The following is an 18,835-nucleotide window of genomic DNA, read 5'->3' as shown; positions in this document are numbered from 1 at the left end:
GTGCTTGCTGCCATTTCCACCTTCCAAAGGGTCGACTGGAGTGATGGGGTCAGTACCTTTGGCTTTGGGTAGAGAAGCATATCTAGCAGCTCAGAGGAAACCATGCTACTTGTGTCCCAGGAATCGCCTTCAGACTTTGGATGGGAGCGGACTTGGAAAGAGAACACAGTATCACACACAGAAGCTGCTCTCCGGGTTCAAACACCTGCGATGCTGAGAAGAAATCAAGACCAGCTCAGTGCCGGGCAGGTCCAAGTTCCTGTTCCTTTAACTTTGCTCCTTACTAACCAAACCGCTCCCCGATTCTCACATCTCCCCGCCCCTTCCACCCAAAACAGGAGGAATCAGAAGCAACAGACACACGGGGGCCATGGGTGGGGAGAAGCCAACCTAGAGGGAAAAGAAAAGAAGGTCACTCAAGCGTCCTTGCCTGCAGGCAGCTAGCGTGAAGGAGATAAATCCTGGGAAGGGGAGAATTCTAAGCCTAAATTAAATTCTGAGTTAAAAAAAAACGGTATGGATCTTACTCTAGTAATTAGTGACGTGCAGCTGAAGTGCCACAGTTGCTGGAAGTGGCCAGAGGACGCTTACACTTGGTGAGCCCGCCGAGTGTGCACCCAGGATCACGGCCCTGACGGTGGATCCAGAGGGGCTGCCTGACCCGAACGGGGCTTTTTTCTTAACGTCACCAGCCAGACGCGTCCTCGTCATATCCCTCTTTCCGTGAGTTTCGGCAGCATCGCTGTGATAAAAAGAATGAAATGTTGGGCTTCCCTGGTGGCGCAGTGGTTGAGAATACGCCTGCCAATGCAGGGGACACGGGTTCGAGCCCTGGCCTGGGAAGATCCCACATGCCGCGGAGCAACTGGGCCTGTGAGCCACAACTACTGAGCCTGCGCATCTGGAGCCTGTGCTCCGCAACAAGAGAGGCCGTGATAGTGAGAGGCCCGCGCACCGCGATGAAGAGTGGCCCCCGCTTGCCACAACTAGAGAAAGCCCTCGCACAGAAATGAAGATCCAACACAGCCATTAATAAATAAATAAAGCACACCTAGTATAGTGTAATTTAAAAAAAAAAAAAAAAGGAATGAAATGTAAATGTAGCCACAGGGGTAGGGAGGGAGGCATAGCTGATACCTGCTGTGTCTGAAGGGCTCAAGGTCATGTCCCCATCCTGGGGGGGCTATGCAATGACGCTAAACCTCTGGGTCCCGCGCCCCGTCGGGAGAGCTTGGAGGGTCGTCTGGGCCTCACAGCCCTGCCGGGGCCCACGCAGGCCTTTGCTGGGACTGCAGGGCACCCACCGCAGGTGGGCTTTCACAGGTGTTGGTCACAAGGGCTCGTCCTCATGTGCCTCCTGCATCCTAACCTCTGTTCCCCATCCCAGGGCCAGACTCCCAGGAGCCCAGACCATGACCGTGACCATCCTGGTATTTAAATCAAGCTCAGGAAACTCACAAAGAAGCAGCAGGCGAGTATTATTTCTTGATTCTTAGATGTCTTAAATAACAATTTGATTTATTTTAAGGATAGCATTTATTTTCTTAAATGTTTTCAAATACAATTCTTTAAGTCATGGAAGAAGCACTTTTTATTATGTTGTCATAAATTAGTTTATGAGGAAGTATTTCAGAGGAAAACGAATACTGTGTCATGTGAAATAAAAACATTTTTACTTTCATTGCCTTAAAAATACATAATCATACGTAATCTCTTTCTGGGTATATACATTGTTTGGTTTCTTTTAGCCAGGATCTTGTCCTCAACTCTGTCTGAAGTAAAGAAAACTGGGGAAAAAACTGGTTTACCCAAAGCCACTAATAGAAAAATTAATAGAAAAATTGTCCAGGTAATTTTCTGAGGGTATATCAGTTAGAAATACTATTTGGTTGTTAGTAATAAAAAGCTGAAAATAGTGGCTTGTAAAAAAAAAAAAAGCATACATAAATCTAATTAGATAGTTTTAATCATTTATAATTTATTAGTTCACCAGCTACAATTTGTTCTAATTTGCATTCCTTACATATATTTGTTCATTTTGGAGGATAAATTTTCTTGTGATGATAATACGTAGGTATCTTCCCAGAAGGGCACAAAACTAATAGACATCCACTCTTGCTTTCAAGATACAATAAGGCATTTCTCCTCATGTCTGTTGAATTTATTTTTTGGTTAAGTATTTTTCTATAAAGTTAAACCATTTGATTTAACTTTTCATGAAGATGACAGAAAATTTCAAACTGATTGCATGTTTATAAATGTTTACCATTTCCAAGACATTTCCTGAAGCCTGCGAATCAGAGGCAAGGTAATATTTTTCTGTGTTTTCCAGACTTGTGGCAAATAGGGCGGGGGAGGTTGGACAGAGGGAGGAAAATAAAGAAGCACTCGAATAATCCTGAAGGAGAAAGACATTTAAAAATTCTTTATTTTGTGTCCAGAGTTCACAATATACAAAAACATGGAGCTTTTCAAAAATAAGTTCTGATGCTTAGGAAAAGTAACATTTTATTTTCTAGTTAATTACATTAATGACACATTTACTTTATAACCGGGAAGAATCACATCAATATCAGAGGAAACAGGGTTCTTTGAAACACAACAGCAACAGCAGAACAGCTGAGAGTAACTCAGAGTTTCCCTGACAGAGGCCGAGAAGAGCCTTCGTGTTGAGTTTTATTGATCTCTGGAACAGTAGCTCCCCCAAACTGAGGACCATAACGGAATTAAGGGAAGAGGTTTCCATCCTGGAGACCAGACGTTTGGAGGGCAGCCATCGTGAGTACAAAACGCGAGCCTGGCCGAGTGCTTTACTCCTCCCTGGATTCCTGGCTCTTTCTGACTCTCAGCAGTTCGTGAGTCATGACTGACCGTGTATATGCACATCTGCAGGCCCTGCTTCTGAGAGAAATCTCTCCAGGGATCCCCGCTGCTTTCTTTCAAACGCATCAAGGGGGAGCACATGTCAGACCCAGGAGCTGCAGAAGCAGGGCCAGAGCAGCCCAGACTGCAGGGCTCTGCTTTCTCCTGCACAGCTAAGGGTCAGGGTCACTGGGGGCCTCCAGTCACTCCAGAATTGCATCACGAGCCCCCCCGTGATCCTGAGAGCTTCCTGGGCAACAGAACGGAATTAGGCAAAGGACGGCAGGACTCGGGGTCGACAGCGCTGGGTTTCAGCCCTGGCTTCCGAGCTGTCGTGTTGGGCAAGTCAGCTAAATCCCCAGCCTCAGGTTTTCTTTTGGCAAACGAGAGCTAGTGCTGTAAACCTGTGCGGTGAGATGAGTCGACATTTCAAGGACAGCTGGGGTTTTATGTGAGATCATCCGATTTTAAACGCTCTGTTACATTTCACTTTTTAACCGTATACAATAAAAAAGGCATTGGATGAGACCCCTTCTCTGGGGCAGACCAAGCGCCGTTCCATCTTTCTTCTGCCACCTTCTTGGCTCAACTCCTCAAAGAAATCCCGCTGCCAGCCCTTCCGAGTCTCTGTTTTTCAGTCCTTCACACCCTGCACTCCGACTTTGGCTCCATCCCCTCATGAAGAGTATCTTCATAAAACCCCCTTCGGGGGCCAGGTCACCAAACACGGTGGATATTTTCTGTCTGCACCTTCCCTGACCTGGAAGGGGAAGCTGCACCTCTCAGGCAACCCTGCCATCTGGAACCTGCTTCCTGGGCTTCCTGGACACGGGTCCCACTTCCCCTTATCCTCCGGATGCTGTTTGCACAATCCCTTTAGGAAGGTGACTTCCTCCTTCCTCTGAGCTTTACATGTTACATTTAAGCCTTCGTTCCAGCCCTTTTCTTTTCGCACCCTCTACTCTGGTCCCACAGGTAAATCGTGTCCACGCTCATGGCTCCACACACCTTTTATGCAACTAATGACTCCCAGATGTATACCTGTAGACAACGAGAGTCAATTGCTTCTTAAATATCTCATTTTTAGGCAATTCAAACTCAACACGCCTTAAAAAAAAAAATCATGATTTTTTCCCCCTAAAATCTGGTTTATCCCAGTCTCACATTTCTATCTAGGCTCTTATTATATATTAATGTGTTATTAATTATATTATGATTAATCATATTAATATTGGATACTTTATTATATTATATATTATATCCAGTCGCGAGAGCTAGAAACTGAGGGAGGAAGTACCACCCCATCTCCCTCTTCCCACCTTGAATTTCCAATCTCTGTGCTCACACACGTCTTAAATCGCCTATGTTTCTCCGTCTGCATGCCGTTCTCTTGGTCTCAGCGACAATCCCCCTGTCGAGATGACCTTTTCCCCTTCAATACATTCCACAGACAGATTGATTGGTCAAACAAAATCTGATTACGTCGTTTTCCTGCTCAAAAGCGTCCATGGATTGTTAACTTGGGGTGGGGAGGCTTTTTCAGTCTTGTGGCTCTAAGGCGGGTTGATGACGCAGTCTGGGCTTCCCTCCCTTCAGGAGCTCCTCTTTCCCTCCAGCCTCCAGCCCTCTTCCCGTTGCTGGAACTCACCAGGGCGTTTTCTGCCTCAGGTCCCTGACCTGCCCCACACCCTTGATTTCTGTCGGTCCTGCAGGTCCTCACTTCTCGAACTCGCCTTGCAGACTTGCATGCAGGCACGACTTCCACTGCGAGGCTTGCTGAGCCCCAGCCTTGGGCAGCTCCTCCTGGGTCTGCAGGTCTGTCCTTCCCCTTCCGGGCACTTGCTACCCTGTGTGATCACCTGATGTCAGCGTGTGGTGGCCGTGCGTTCCCAGCTCAGCTGGGGGCTCCCCAGACAGTGGTAATGTACACATTTTTGCTCATAATTACATTCCAAATGCCTAGCATAGTTCCTGGTATTTAGGGAAAAGTCAGTAAATAGTGACTGAGGGAATGGATGCATGATTTGGAAGCAGCTTTACTTTCACAGTCTAATATTCTCTGTATGTTCAGAGATCACGAGGCCTTTTTCGTGGTCCATGATAATAACGTCGCCTCTCCCACCAGGCCTTGCAGCGTGACACCCCCCAATCTGCTCTGCTGTCTACGCAATACACGCAGCCCCCAGAGGGACATCTGTTTACACATTATCTCTGGAGAAGTTAGAGAATCCTTTATTTCTTTATTAAGGCACTGACCTCGCAGAAAGTGATGCACTGTGTAATTTCAGAGTCTGGAACAAGTGCCCTTCCTTAGAGGAAGAATCACCAGGGCCCTTTATTTCCATCTTCTGTGTTTCAAATAAGCAACTTTCAAGTCTCGGTGTTAATCCGATCTGCCCTCATCCTTCTCTGTCCCTTCATTGTCTTCTTTGCAACAAATGCTTTGCGCTCTGCCCTCTTTAATAGGTGTTTGGATGAAAAACTTTCATTTATATGCAAACTTTTTTTCATAGAAGTTTCTAGGCTCTCGGAACCCCCTTATTACCTAGCAACCCCCTCAGGTCACTTTCTTACAAACCCAGCTTGGATCGTTGGTCCATGACTTAGAAGACCCCTGACCATCACCTCAAAGTTCCTGCTTCCTTGTCTTTGTGCTACATTCTTACTGTGACTCCAACCTCTGTGTTTCGATGATGGTTGCCTTTGAGTCTCTAGAAGGACGCCTTAGCGTGAATCTCAGCGCGGCTGGAAAAAATGCCTATGCATGGCCCCAGCTGATGCCCTTTTCATTGCAAAGCTTCCATTCCTTCCTTAAGATCCCGACTCGCTCCATCCTGCCCTCAGAAATCCGAGAGGGTCACTTTTCTTCTTCACAAAGGAAACGACAACTAAACTTGATTAGATTTCTTCCAGATTAAATACAAAGAGCCCTTCCTGGGATCTCTGTCCATCTCTAGATACCGTTCTCACTTTGCCCTCTGTTAGGGAAGTGCCTGGTATTTGTACCCATTTACCCATTTTATATTCTCTTCCCCACCAACTGCAATATGGCTTCCCTGTGACTTTACCTGGCAGTGGAGGTTGCCTCTATCCCCCTAATTGCTGACTTCTAAGAAATGTATATATTTCTTGACCTCTGAACTACTGTTAACACCTCTCCCAGCCTTCTTTTTTTGAATTTCTCCCTTTGCTTGAGATCTTTGAGGTCAATTTTCTCCTAATTTTCTTTTTAACTCTCAGCCCCTCTGTCTCCTGTAAGCCTCTCTCTTCTGCCTTTTTTTTTTTTTCCTTTTGACTGGTAGCCAAGAATTTGTTTGTTTATTTATTTATTTTATTGGAGTATACCTGATTTACAATGTTGTGTTAGCTTCAGGGGTACAACAAAGTGAATCAGTTAATATATATATATATATATATATATATATTTTTTTTTTTTTTTTTTTTTTTTTTCCAAGTTCTTTTCCCTTATAGGTTATTATGGATTACGGAGTAGACTTCCCTGTGCTATACAGTAGGCCCTTGTTGATTATCTATTTTATACATAGTAGTGTGTATGTGTTAATCCCAAACTCCTAATTTATCCCTCCCCCAGCTTTCCCCTTTGGTAACCGTAAGTTTATTTTCAAATTCTGTGAGTCTGTTTCTGTTTTGTGAATAAATTCATTTGTGTCATTTTTTTTAGATTGCACATATAAGCGATATCATATGATACTTATCTTTCTCTGTCTGGCTTACTTCACTCTGTATGACAATCTCTAGGTCCATCCATGTTGCTGCAAATGGCATTATTTCATTCCTTTTTATGGCTGAATAGTATTCCACTGTATATAGGTACCACATCTTCTGTATCCATTCCTCTGTCGATGGACACTTAGGTTGCTTCCATGTCCTGGCTATTGTAAATAGTGCTGCAATGAACATTGGGGTGCATGTCTCTTTTCAAATTATGGTTTTCTCCGGATACATGCCCAGGAGTGGGATTGCTGGATCCCATGGTAGCTCTATTGTTAGTGTTCTGAGGACCCTCCACACTGTTCTCCACAGCGGCTGCCGCAGTTTACGTTCTCCCCAGCAGTGCAGGAGGCCTCCCTTCTCTCCACTCCCCATCCAGCATCTATCATCTTCTCCTGTTTGAAATGTGGAATTTCTGTTGCTCATTGTCAGCCGTCCTGCGCTCTCACTTTTGCAGGACCCTGCACCTTCCTGCCCTGTGTCTGGCGTTCCATCGCCTGCACCCGCGGCTCTGCAGTGCGCTGGGCAGGGCTTGCCCTCTGGAGCAGGCAGCTTCAAGAGAACTCTGGCGCTCCCACATCTTTGCTGAATGCTCTGGACAGGTCATTTTTGAAACTGGTGATTGTGCTTGTCTTCCCAGAAGCATCGAGCAGCTTAAGCCTGCAGCTCCTCAGGGTGGAAACCAGACAACAGCTGTTCTAATATTTCTTTAATGACTGAGGGTACAAAAATACACCCCAGACTTTGCCAATCTGACCACTTGTCCGAGCCCGTGACGCAGAGAAGCAGGATCCTTTGGCCCTGGGTAGTGGGGGGGGGCAAGGCGTGGGAGAGGAGGTCAGAGTCACCTGTGGATGCAGGGGCAGAAGGTCTGGCCATGGCACCTGAGGTCTGGCTCTGGCAAGGAGAGTCTGGGGGTTTGTGGGCAGGTCTGCCCTGGGGGCAGGAGGGCTGTCTCAAGGGGGACTTTGCCTGCCGTGAACTCGGGGCCCTTTGTGCTTCGCGATGCTGACGCCAGGCCTTCCTGGAAGAGGGAGGAGGTAACTAAGAGTGCTTGGTAAACCCTCTTTCTGCTCAAGTAGTGACAGTGGCCTGGCACAGGAAGTGCCCTTCCTCTCTGGTGCAATGGGACGCTTCCTGCCCTGCTCGATGAGCCCAGAAGAACATTGCCTAAAGGAGCAGACTTGAAAGGGGAAGGAAGATTCTCCCAACAATACCATTTCCCTAAAAACCCTGCCACATCTTCAGACCTGGAACTAGAATCAGTGCCCTGGGATGGTGTAGAGGCATTTAGGGAATAAAGCCTAGTAGGACAAGGCTCCCACACACGAGGTTTGTGCAGCTTTGCTGATTCGCATAACAAGAGCCTCGAGTTGAGGTGTGGGAGAGAGTCTATGGTGTCAGGTCCGGAGAGACGCTGCATCTTAAACTAGATTGAAGTTACTGATACGGGTTCACATACCAGGACTGGGAGTGGTTCTAACTGTTTGCACTGTTCATTGAAGTCTGGACTCGGTGACCAATGCCAAAATAATTCCATGTGCCCAAAATACCTGGTATAACCTAGACTAGGGGTCAGCCAATTATAGCCCTGGGAGCCAAAGCCGGTCGCTGGCTTGCTTTTGTGTTTTATTTATATTTTTTATAGCTCCTGAGCTAAGATGGGTTTGCATGTTTTAATTTTCTTTTTATTATTTATTTATTTATGATGGTAGTAGAGTTGATTTACAATGTTATGTTAGTTTCCGGATATATATATATATATATATGTATTCTCTCTCAGATTCTTTTCTCATATAGGTTATTACAAAATATTGAGTAGAGTTCCCTGTGCTATACAGTGATATTAGTTTAAATGCTTATGCAAATATCTACATTATATCTTTGACTTTGTCTCTTAGTCTAAAATATTTCCTATCTCCCTTTTTAAGAAGCAGTTTGCTGATCTCTCACTAGGCTCCAAAGGAAGGGATCCCAAGTTCATGGCGATGGGCAGAGTGGACTGGCTTTGTCCTCTACTACCTAATTACTTCCTGCTAAAGTTGTCCCCCAAAGGGACTTTCTTCCTGTGGCCTGTTAGTGTGACTGGTGTGTAACAGGTCAGGGAGAACTGTGTCCAGAACACAGGACGTGCCATGAGACGGTCACGTCCAACGATGAAGATTAATAAAAGATTACAGCGTAGAGGTGGGACCTCTGCCCTCCGATCGCTGAGAAATACGGGTTATTTCTGGGTTATTTCACTTGGTAAAGGACCCGAATCTACTGAGCAGCCAGCTGAGGGCAAAGGCAACGTGGTTCAGAGAAAGAAGAAGACATGTTTAAAAGTCTAAGTGCAGCCTCGTGGCCACTTGCAGTATCTATACCTTCCCCTCTTTCGCGTGTCATGTACACATGTGACTATTCTAATGTCTCCCCTCTCGACCTCTCTCTCTTTTACATGTTTATAGGATGTTTTGATGGTGGGAAGCATTACATCCTGACCCGTAGTTTATAGAATATCGAGCAACAAGAGAGGATCATGGTGGAACCAGAAGAGAAAAGGCGTGATTCAGAGATCCTGGACTTGGCTCTATTTGCTGTGTGGATGAGAGCTGGTAGTGTCTCCCTTGGGGACGGTGTATGGCAGTTTTCATTGGCCATACAATGATGGTTACATGACATTAAGAGGAATGTATTTCTTCTGGTTGTTTGCATATGTAAGTGAGAAAGAAACATCTGTATATGAAGGAGCAGACACTGAAGGGCATTTGTAAGTTACCTTTGGCTGTCCAGCACTTTTGAACCCTTTCTTTGAGGGCGTTTCTTAATTTATAAGCTCATTCTTCCACAAGGTCAAAGCCACAGATTCGCTCCCCGCCACCCTGCTCTATTCCTGGAGGGCAGGCATATTCCCTGACTCTGCAAAACACACAGACCCACTGGAGACTTTCATCTGGAAGCCAGTGATGCAAATAAAGAGGTGACATATGGGATGCATCGTGCTGAGGGCCAGCACTTGCCCTTTCTCCAAAAGCGGCAGGGGTCCTACCAACAGCATCCAGGGCTCCGTGTCCAAAGTGACAGGTGCAGTTTTGTGTGGCTGGTCCCTGTGGTCCGGGCAGCGGTGTACCCAGGATAAAGTTTCTGCAGGGCAATTTAGACTGTTTCTGGCTCCAAAGTCTAGTCATCTTGCCCTCCTGGAGGGTCTAGGAACTGTTTACTATTTTATTTAATGGCACCTTTCCTTGTGGAACTCGCTAGAGTCAGGTATGCATTTTTTTTTTCACCTTTAGGAACACTGACTGTTCTATGACATCTTCTATAGCATGTCAACTATCAGCTTTGGCAGTGTAACCGATCAGACCCAAAACTTGGGGTCTTAAAGGAACAATCATTTCTTAGCTCACTATTCTACGAGTCCGAGGTTTTCTCTGGTTTCACCTGGGCTCGTCTATGTGGTTGCAGTCACCTGGCAGGTCAAGGAGGGTCTGGCTGGTCTCTGTGGACTCATCACGTAGCTGGTGGTTGATGCTGGTGACCACTGGTGCCGGCTGTCAGCATGGGGCGGGTGTGACTCGGGCTTAAGAGGTTAACCTCTTCTTCCTACGTGAAAAGTGAAAGCAACTTTCAACCTTCTGCTCCTGTCACACTTGGTAACGTCGCAGTGGCCAAAGCAAGTCACGTGGCCAAGCCCAGATTTAATGGGTAAAGAAATAGAATCCACCCCTCATCAAGTCACATTGCAAACGGTGTGCAGATAGAGATGGAAGAATTGGCAACCTGTTTTGCAATCTTGCTTACCAGCATGGGATGTTTTCTTTCTTTCTTTCTTTGTTTTTGTTTTGTTTGTTTTTAAATGAAGTGTAGTTGATCTATAATATTGTGTTAGTTTCAGGTGTACAGCAAAGTGATTCAGTTATATATATATACGTATTTTTTTCAGATCCTTTTCCCTTATAGGTTATTACAGATATTGACCACAGTTCCCTGTGCTATACAATAGGTCCTTGTTGTTTATCTATTTTGTACATGGTCATGTGTATATGTTAATCCCAAACTCCTGATTTATCCCTCCCTGTTCCCCACTTTCCCCTTTGGTAACCGTAAGTTTGTTTTCTATGTCTGTGGGTCTGTTTCTGTTTCATAAATAAGTCCATTTGTTTCTTTTCTTTTTTTTTAAGATTCCATATATAAGCGATGTCATATGATGTTTGACTCTGGCTGACTTCACTTAGTCTGATCATCTCTAGGTCCATCCACGTAACGTGGAATGTTTTCTGTATATTCCATTTAACTCTCAGAATTTTGAACGAATCTCTATACCAGTGAACATGTGTTTTCTCATCTAGATGTCTACTGCTCCTGAGTCTTGTTAGATAAATGCCAATGCAGGCTCGTTTTTACAGGTCAAGACTCCATTTCTTCATGAAATAATGAATGCATTGGTTTTTTTTATATCTCAGTTCCCACAAAATGTTGTGGATCGATTACTGCTAGTACCTATTCCATTGCATTCCATCATTAAAGGTCCTAATCATTAAAGGACAGCAATTGCCCAGAGAATGGGGATCTCCTCGGGTCCAGCACAATGGTTAGACCTAAACTGCTAAACTGCTACTAAGTCAGGTGAGTCCCACGCTACTGACTTCCTCTCTTTGGAGCTCATTAACCATGACACATGTCCTGGCAAATCTGTCTGCCAAACTGCGGGACTTGTAGGTTTCTGGGAAGTCTTTCTATGCTGAGGCCATCGTAGCTATGGGAGGGTTAGACCTTTTCTGTGCTCCTCAACGTGTTCGTACAGATTCTGAGCTGTAGCCTAATCAGTGGGCTAGAGACTGTGACTCTAGAATGTTTCTGAAGCTTGTTCTAATCACCATAATGATCCCTGCCTCTCCTTCTTCTTAATAAATCAGAAGAGAGTATAAAAGTCGAGCCCGTTGGCACACACCAGTCCGAATTATTTGGACAGCCGTGGCTTCAGCTGAATCTGCTTTTTGCCTAGATGGAGTTCAATGTTTTCTATTTTACTTCTTGTTTTAGAAAAGTGAGAAATAAATCATCCATTTCATCCAGTTCATTTCTTCTAAGAAGCTGGCCAGCCTGCTCCTAAACTGTTTATTTACTCTTTATCGTTTCCCTGAACTTGTTGAAGGTGGTGGAATACAACGCTTTCCAAAGAATCAAACTAAAAATAAGATTCATACGTCCTGGCTGCTCTCTTACCCCAGACAAAGATGAGAAACCGGTCAGGACTCAGAGGGCTGGTTAAGGGACTTTCCCATTATCTCAGCGTAGCCAAAATATTTTGTTCTTTTCCCTTTCCCCTTCCCCCAACTTTCCTCCAAATCCGAGCCAAATCAGATAGTTGTGGGCAGGGAAGATCTCCTTTCCTCACTCTCTTTGCGGTAGGAGGATGGAAAATGCTCTCTTGGTCAGGTTTGAGCTTCTGGCAGCTGCTGTGTTGTCAACAATTAGGGGAGATTTTGAACTAAACGTCTGGATGCTGAAAGTTTTTGGATTTGGGGTTTGATGTTATGAAAAAACTCCATCTGGTCCGGTGCGGGGACATATTGTTTAATCTAGCAGGAATGCAAGCAGGTTGTCCCGCGTGGAGCATTTTGGAGTGCTTGGTCTTTTTTTGTGGTCAAGTCTACAGCAGTTGCTCTGTGTAATTCGAGAAGGGCCTGTCTGGGGACCGAGTTCCCCGGTGCATTTCATGGAGCCTGTTTCAACCCTTAGGCAGATTCTGAAGAGATTTCTCCAATGAATAAAACCATGGTTAAGTTTCCTGGTTTCTTCTGCAGACTCTGAATTGTTACACCCATCTTAAGCTAATCCTCTTTCCTAATAAGATTTCGAATATTTGGTTCAGGAATCATTTTCACACACACCCCGTATGATCTTAATATGGAGATTCATTTATTTTACTCAGGCAAGTCATTTTATTGGTGGAAAAAATATTATTTCTCATAAAAAACTATTTTTTTTTACCCAAATTGGCCAATCTTTCTATGTCTGCTCTGTTATTTAACTGTGTCATATTAATTGTTGATAAATATATCGTATAGAACTGACCAATTAATACATACTATCTTTAAATTTTTAAATTTAAAAATTATAGTGAGTTGGAAAATATCTCTTCTAAAACTCTGAAACTCATATTAATTTTTGAGTCTTTATTAATGAGAGAAGCATTGCTAACCTTATTCATAGGGGAAATATCTTGCCTAGATTAATACATCTTCAGACATAACATGGGATTTGTAGGAGCCAGCAGACAACAGATTATAGTGTGAAAAATAACCCTAACCCTAACCTTAACTATATTTATTCCTTGATCTTCTGAACTATTTTGCTTTTCCTACCATTAAAGTCATAATATCACTGGGATACTTGGTTCTTTATAATTTCTATGAGCAAGTTATTTTGTTGGAGAGCATCAGTCTTCATGTGCTTAGTTATGGTTTCTTTTGTAGTTTAGGGCATAGACTAGATAATATCTGTTTTCCGAGGCCGTTTAAGTATGGCTTAAGAATTGGATTAACTATTTTTTAAAAACTCAGCAGGAAATTTCTTCCCACTTATATTTGACTCTATATCATTCTCTCTGATTATTTTTCTAATAATCTGGTATTTGATAGTTTTATTTGGTTTACTCATTAAACAACCTTAATTGGTTTGCCCTTTATATGACTGTCTGTGTTGGTTCATATTACTGAAACAGTAAGATCAAAGTCACCTGCCAGCTTTTCCTGAAGTAAGTAACTTTCAGATGTTTTTAGACTCTTTATTGCTGGGTCTTCATACCAGTGGCCAAATAGGACATTGTGGAATGTCTGAGGATCCATTTCGGCTGTGACTGTGATTTCTGGTTCCTATGTAACCAGAACGTTAAAGCACAGAAAAGTTAGACCAATATGATTCTTTGATCTCTCTACTTCTGCTACAGTAGTATGCAACAAGATGAAACACATAAGCTAATGGTTACTCGAAAATATTTAGAAGTATCAAATGTCTGCAGAGTTTCTGAGAAACTGAAAATCTGAAATGGAAGGCTCGGTGTGTCTTACAATGTTGAAAAGGAAAGTGTATCAGTGTAACAATAGCTTTAGGAAGGCTCGATTGAGGTTAATGGTGGCTGCGTTTTGCAACTCCACCTGCCCAAATTTATCTTTTTCCCATTTTAAAACAAACTTTTCCTTATAGTACGTGCCTTACTGCTGTCGGTGGACCACGAACTCCTCCAGCTTTAAACCTTAGATCTGCCCTTGACTCTGTGACTTCCATTCATGAGATTCGTCGTAACATCAGCTCTTGTTCATTCCTGTCTTGAACTGTGTTTTAGAGCCTCACCTCCCTTCCTCTTGTCACCATCCACTCAGAACTCTGTCAGGCCCTGCATCTGTCAGCATCTCTCCATCACTCACTTTTCTGTCTTCCTTGATCACTCTGTTTGTACCCTTCGTCCAGTTTGATCTTCCTAGAACATTCTTTGATTACACCACTCCGCTGGAATGTTAATGTTCGACTCTTCTGTCCCCCTCTTTTTTGCCTGATAGACCCCGTTAGTTGTGAAGCTCCATCAATTTTACTTTTTTTAAATTTAATTTTGGTTTTATATTATAATTGATTTGCAATATTGTATTAGTTTCAGGTGTGCAGCAAAGTGACTCAGTTATGCATATACCTATATCCATGCTTTTTCAAATTCTTTTCCCGTATAGGTCATTACAGAGTATTGAGGAGAGTTCCCTGTGCTATACAGCAGGTCCTTGTTGATTATCTACTTTATATATAGTAGTGTGTATATATTACCTTATTCATGAACGTCTTCTACCAAGCGATCATATTTCTCTTTCACACCACACAGCCTGTCAGATTAGTCTTTTCAGTCAGTTATGATAATATGATTTTCCAGCTGACATGCATAGTGTGTGTCCCGTTATCTGAGGCATAAAAGGCACCTGCAAAGGAGGTGGAGGCCTGGACCTGCTTCGCTGAGTGTGCGGTTCACTGCTGCCCTTGCAGACTGAGCACTCCGGGCAAACTTCACTCTCAAGTTTTTAACCCTGCTTTCCCGCCTCAGCACCTTCGCTGGGCTGTTTCCTCCCCCTGGAATGAGCTTCCTCCTAGTGACAGATATATTTTTCCTTTTAATATCTTTAAACCATCACCCTTCATACAGTGTCCCCTTATCTTCAAAAATCTCTATGTTTTCTGAAATCCCATGATATTTATTTTCACAATGATCATTTTCTATCTTCTATTAGAGATAATTTTTTATTATATCTTTCCTGTAAACTCCTAGTTGTTAGGGTTTGGGATATTTAATCTGCTCTCTTTTTATAATTCTTATCATAATGCATTGACTATGATAGATATGAAATACATTTCGTGGAGTTTTTGAATTAATATTGCACAATGCCTCTCCACTGCCAGTAAAGTTGATTTCATTTCTATGTTATTTTATTTTACTTTTAATTGAAGAATAGTTGATTTACAATGTGGTGTTTGTTTCAGATGTACAGCACAATGATTCATTATACATATAAGTATATCTTTCTTTTTCAGATTCTTTTTCCTTATAGTTTATTACAAATATTGAGTAGAGTTCCCTGTGCTATACAGTCGATCCTTGTTGTTTGTCTATTTTCTATATAGTAGTGTGTATATGTCAATCCCAAACTCCTAATTTATCCCTCCCCTCCACCTTTCCCCTTTGGTACCATAACGTTGTTTTCAATGTCTGTGAGTCTATTTCTGTTTTTTTTTTTTTTTTTTTTTTATGGTGGGGGTAATCTTGTGTGTGGTTTTTTTTTTTTTTTTTTTTTTTTTTTTCACACACACACACTGTATTTTATTTTTACAAGAGATAAATAGACTGACACCAAGCATTGTACATGGATGACCACAACAAAAGCAACAATGATTGCAATTACCAAACATGAAACACACTCATACTATGTCATAATATTGACATTCAGTCCAGTAATCCTCCACTGTAACAGCTCCTTTACTTTGCAGTGAAAATTGATTTGTATATTCTTTGCCTCTGAGTCCTTGTGGGATTTTTTTTTTTTTAATTCAGAGAGAAAGTCACAAAAATTATACTCATCCTCATCAGTTCACTCAGTCCCATGTAATTAATTGTTTTTTTTCATCTTGATCTTTTGTTAGCACTTTTATGAGTTCATCAGTTTTTCATCAGAGTTCTGAAAATGCTTATTCATTCAGTTCAGCAGTACAGTCAGTTACCAGAAACCTGTACTTGTCAGAGTCTTTTCCATGAATTTCTTGAAGATGAAACCCTTTTATAGAAACATATTTGCAAAATCATCAGAGTACACCCAGAACTGTCTGTAAATGACAAAAGACTTAAAAATGACCACGGTAAAAGATTTGGTGAAAGTTCATAATAATGCAGTTGACAAGAAAATTAGTTATTTCTGAGATATACATTTTAAAGTAATAACTAGGATTATTACTTATAACATTATACCAGAACATATAAGATTTTTAGAAATTTCATGTAATGTCTGAAACATTTATATTAACATATTTCCATACATATTTCCATACAAATACAAATATAAGATTTTTAGAAATTTCATGTAATGTCTGAAACATTTATATTAACATATTTCCATACATATTTCCTTACAAATACAAATATAAGATTTTTAGGAATTTCATGTAATGTCTGAAACATTTATATTAACATATTTCCATACAAATAACCCAATGAAAGTTTAGTATTAGTTGTTTTGTTTGTTTTTTTATACTGCAGGTTCTTATTAGGCATCAATTTTATACATATCAGTGTATACATGTCAATCCCAATCGCCCAATTCAGCACACCACCATCCCCACCTCACCGCAGTTTTCCCCCCTTGGTGTCCATATGTCCATTCTCTACATCTGTGTCTCAACTTCTGCCCTGCAAACTGGCTCATCTGTATCATTTTTCTAGGTTCCACATACATGCATTAATATATGATATTTGTTTTTCTCTTTCTGACTTACTTCACTCTGTATGATAGTCTCTAGATCCATCCACGTCTCAACAAATGACACAATTTCGTTCCTTTTTATGGCTGAGTAATATTCCATTGTATATATGTACCACATCTTCTTTATCCATTCGTCTGTTGATGGGCATTTAGGTTGCTTCCATGACCTGGCTATTGTAAATAGTGCTGCAATGAACATTCGGGTGCATGTGTCTTTTTGAATTACGGTTTTCTCTGGGTATATGCCCAGTAGTGGGATTGCTGGGTCATATGGTAATTCTATTTTTAGTTTTTTAAGGAACCTCCATATTGTTCTCCAGAGTGGCTGTATCAATTTACATTCCCACCAACAGTGCAAGAGGGTTCCCTTTTCTCCACACCCTCTCCAGCATTTGTTGTTTGTCGATTTTCTGATGATCCCCATTCTAACAGGAGTGAGGTGATACCTCATTGTAGTTTTGATTTGCATTTCTCTAATAATTAGTGATGTTGAGCATCTTTTCATGTGCTTCGTGGCCGTCTGTATGTCTTCTTTGGAGAAATGTCTATTTAGGTCTTCTGCCCATTTTTGGATTGGGGTGTTTGTTTCTTTGATATTGAGCTGAATGAGCTGTTTATATATTTTGGAGATTAATCCTTTGTCCGTTGATTCATTTGCAAATATTTTCTCCCATTCTGAGGGTTGTCTTTTCGTCTTGTTTATGGTTTCCTTTGCTGTGCAAAAGCTTTGAAGTTTCATTAGGTCCCACTTGTTTATTTTTGTTTTTATTTCCATTACTCTAGGAGGTGGATCAAAAAAGATCTTGCTGTGATTTATGTCAAAGAGTGTTCTTCCTATGTTTTCCTCTAAGAGTTTTATAGTGTCCAGTCTTATATTTAGGTCTCTAATCCATTTTGAGTTTATTTTTGTGTATGGTGTTAGGGAGTATTCTAATTTCATTCTTTTACATGTAGCTGTCCAGTTTTCCCAGCACCACTTATTGAAGAGACTGTCTTTTCTCCATTGTATATCTTTGCCTCCTTTGTCATAGATTAGTTGACCATAGGTGCGTGGGTTAATCTCTGGGCTTTCTATCTTGTTCCATTGATCTATGTTTCTGTTTTTGTGCCAGTACCATATTGTCTTGATTACTGTAGCTTTGTAGTATAGTCTGAAGTCAGGGAGTCTGATTCCTCCAGCTCCATTTTTTTGCCTCAAGACTGCTTTGGCTATTCGGGGTCTTTTGTGTCTCCATACAAATTTTAAGATGATTTGTTCTAGCTCCGTAAAAAATGCCATTGGTAATTTGATAGGGATTGCATTGAATCTGTAGATTGCTTTGGGTAGTAGAGTCATTTTCACAATGTTGATTCTTCCAATCCAAGAACATGGTATATCTCTCCATCTGTTGGTATCATCTTTAATTTCTTTCATCAGTGTCTTATAGTTTTCTGCATACAGGTCTTTTGTCTCCCTAGGTAGGTTTATTCCTAGGTATTTTATTCTTTTTGTTGCAATGGTAAATGGGAGTGTTTCCATAATTTCTCTTTCAGATTTTTCATCATTAGTGTATAGGAATGCAAGAGATTTCTGTGCATTAATTTTGTATCCTGCAACTTTACCATATTCATTAATTAGCTCTAGCAGTTTTCTGGTGGCAGTTTTAGGATTCTCTATGTATAGTATCATGTCATCCGCAAACAGTGACAGTTTTACTTCCTCTTTTCCAATTTGTATTCCTTTTATTTCTTTTTCTTCTCTGATTGCCGTGGCTAGGACTTCCAGAACTATGTTGAATAATAGTGGTGAGAGTGGACATCCTTGTCTCGTTCCTGATCTTAGAGGAAATGCTTTCAGTTTTTCACCATTGAGAATGATGTTTGCTGTGGGTTTGTCATATATGGCCTTTATTATGTTGAGGTAGGTTCCCTCTATGCCCACTTTCTGGAGAGTTTTTATCATAAATGGGTGTTGAATTTTGTCAAAAGCTTTTTCTGCATCTATTGAGATGATCATATGGTTTTTATTCTTCAGTTTGTTAATATGGTGTATCACATTGATTGATTTGCATATATTGAAGAATCCTTGCATCCCTGGGATAAATCCCACTTGGTCGTGGTGTATGATCCTTTTAATGTGTTGTTGGATTCTGTTTGCTAGTATTTTGTTGAGGATTTTTGCATCTATATTCATCAGTGATATTGGTCTGTAATTTTCTTTTTTTGTAGTGTCTTTGTCTGGTTTTGGTATCAGGGTGATGGTGGCC

At 41.8% G+C, this 18,835-nt stretch overlaps 1 long non-coding RNA gene across 2 annotated transcripts in view; it reads left to right on the top strand.

Moving 5' to 3' along the window:
- LOC309660827 overlaps positions 1–18,835 on the top strand; it is a 41,175-nt gene that overhangs the window by 5,863 nt on the left and 16,477 nt on the right. The window contains exon 2 of one of the 2 annotated variants that reach the window (XR_014263652.1): positions 1,388–2,778. This is a non-coding gene — a long non-coding RNA (uncharacterized lncRNA). Of the gene's footprint in view, positions 1–1,234; positions 2,779–18,835 lie in introns of those variants that run through there. The other variant, XR_014263653.1, reaches the window with a different exon arrangement.

This window comes from Balaenoptera physalus, assembly GCF_965194825.1.
Source record: "Balaenoptera physalus genome assembly, chromosome: 5".
Lineage (NCBI taxonomy): Eukaryota > Metazoa > Chordata > Mammalia > Artiodactyla > Balaenopteridae > Balaenoptera > Balaenoptera physalus.
The sequence above is the reverse complement of the archived record's forward strand: the minus strand, read 5'-3'. Positions and strand labels throughout refer to the sequence as shown.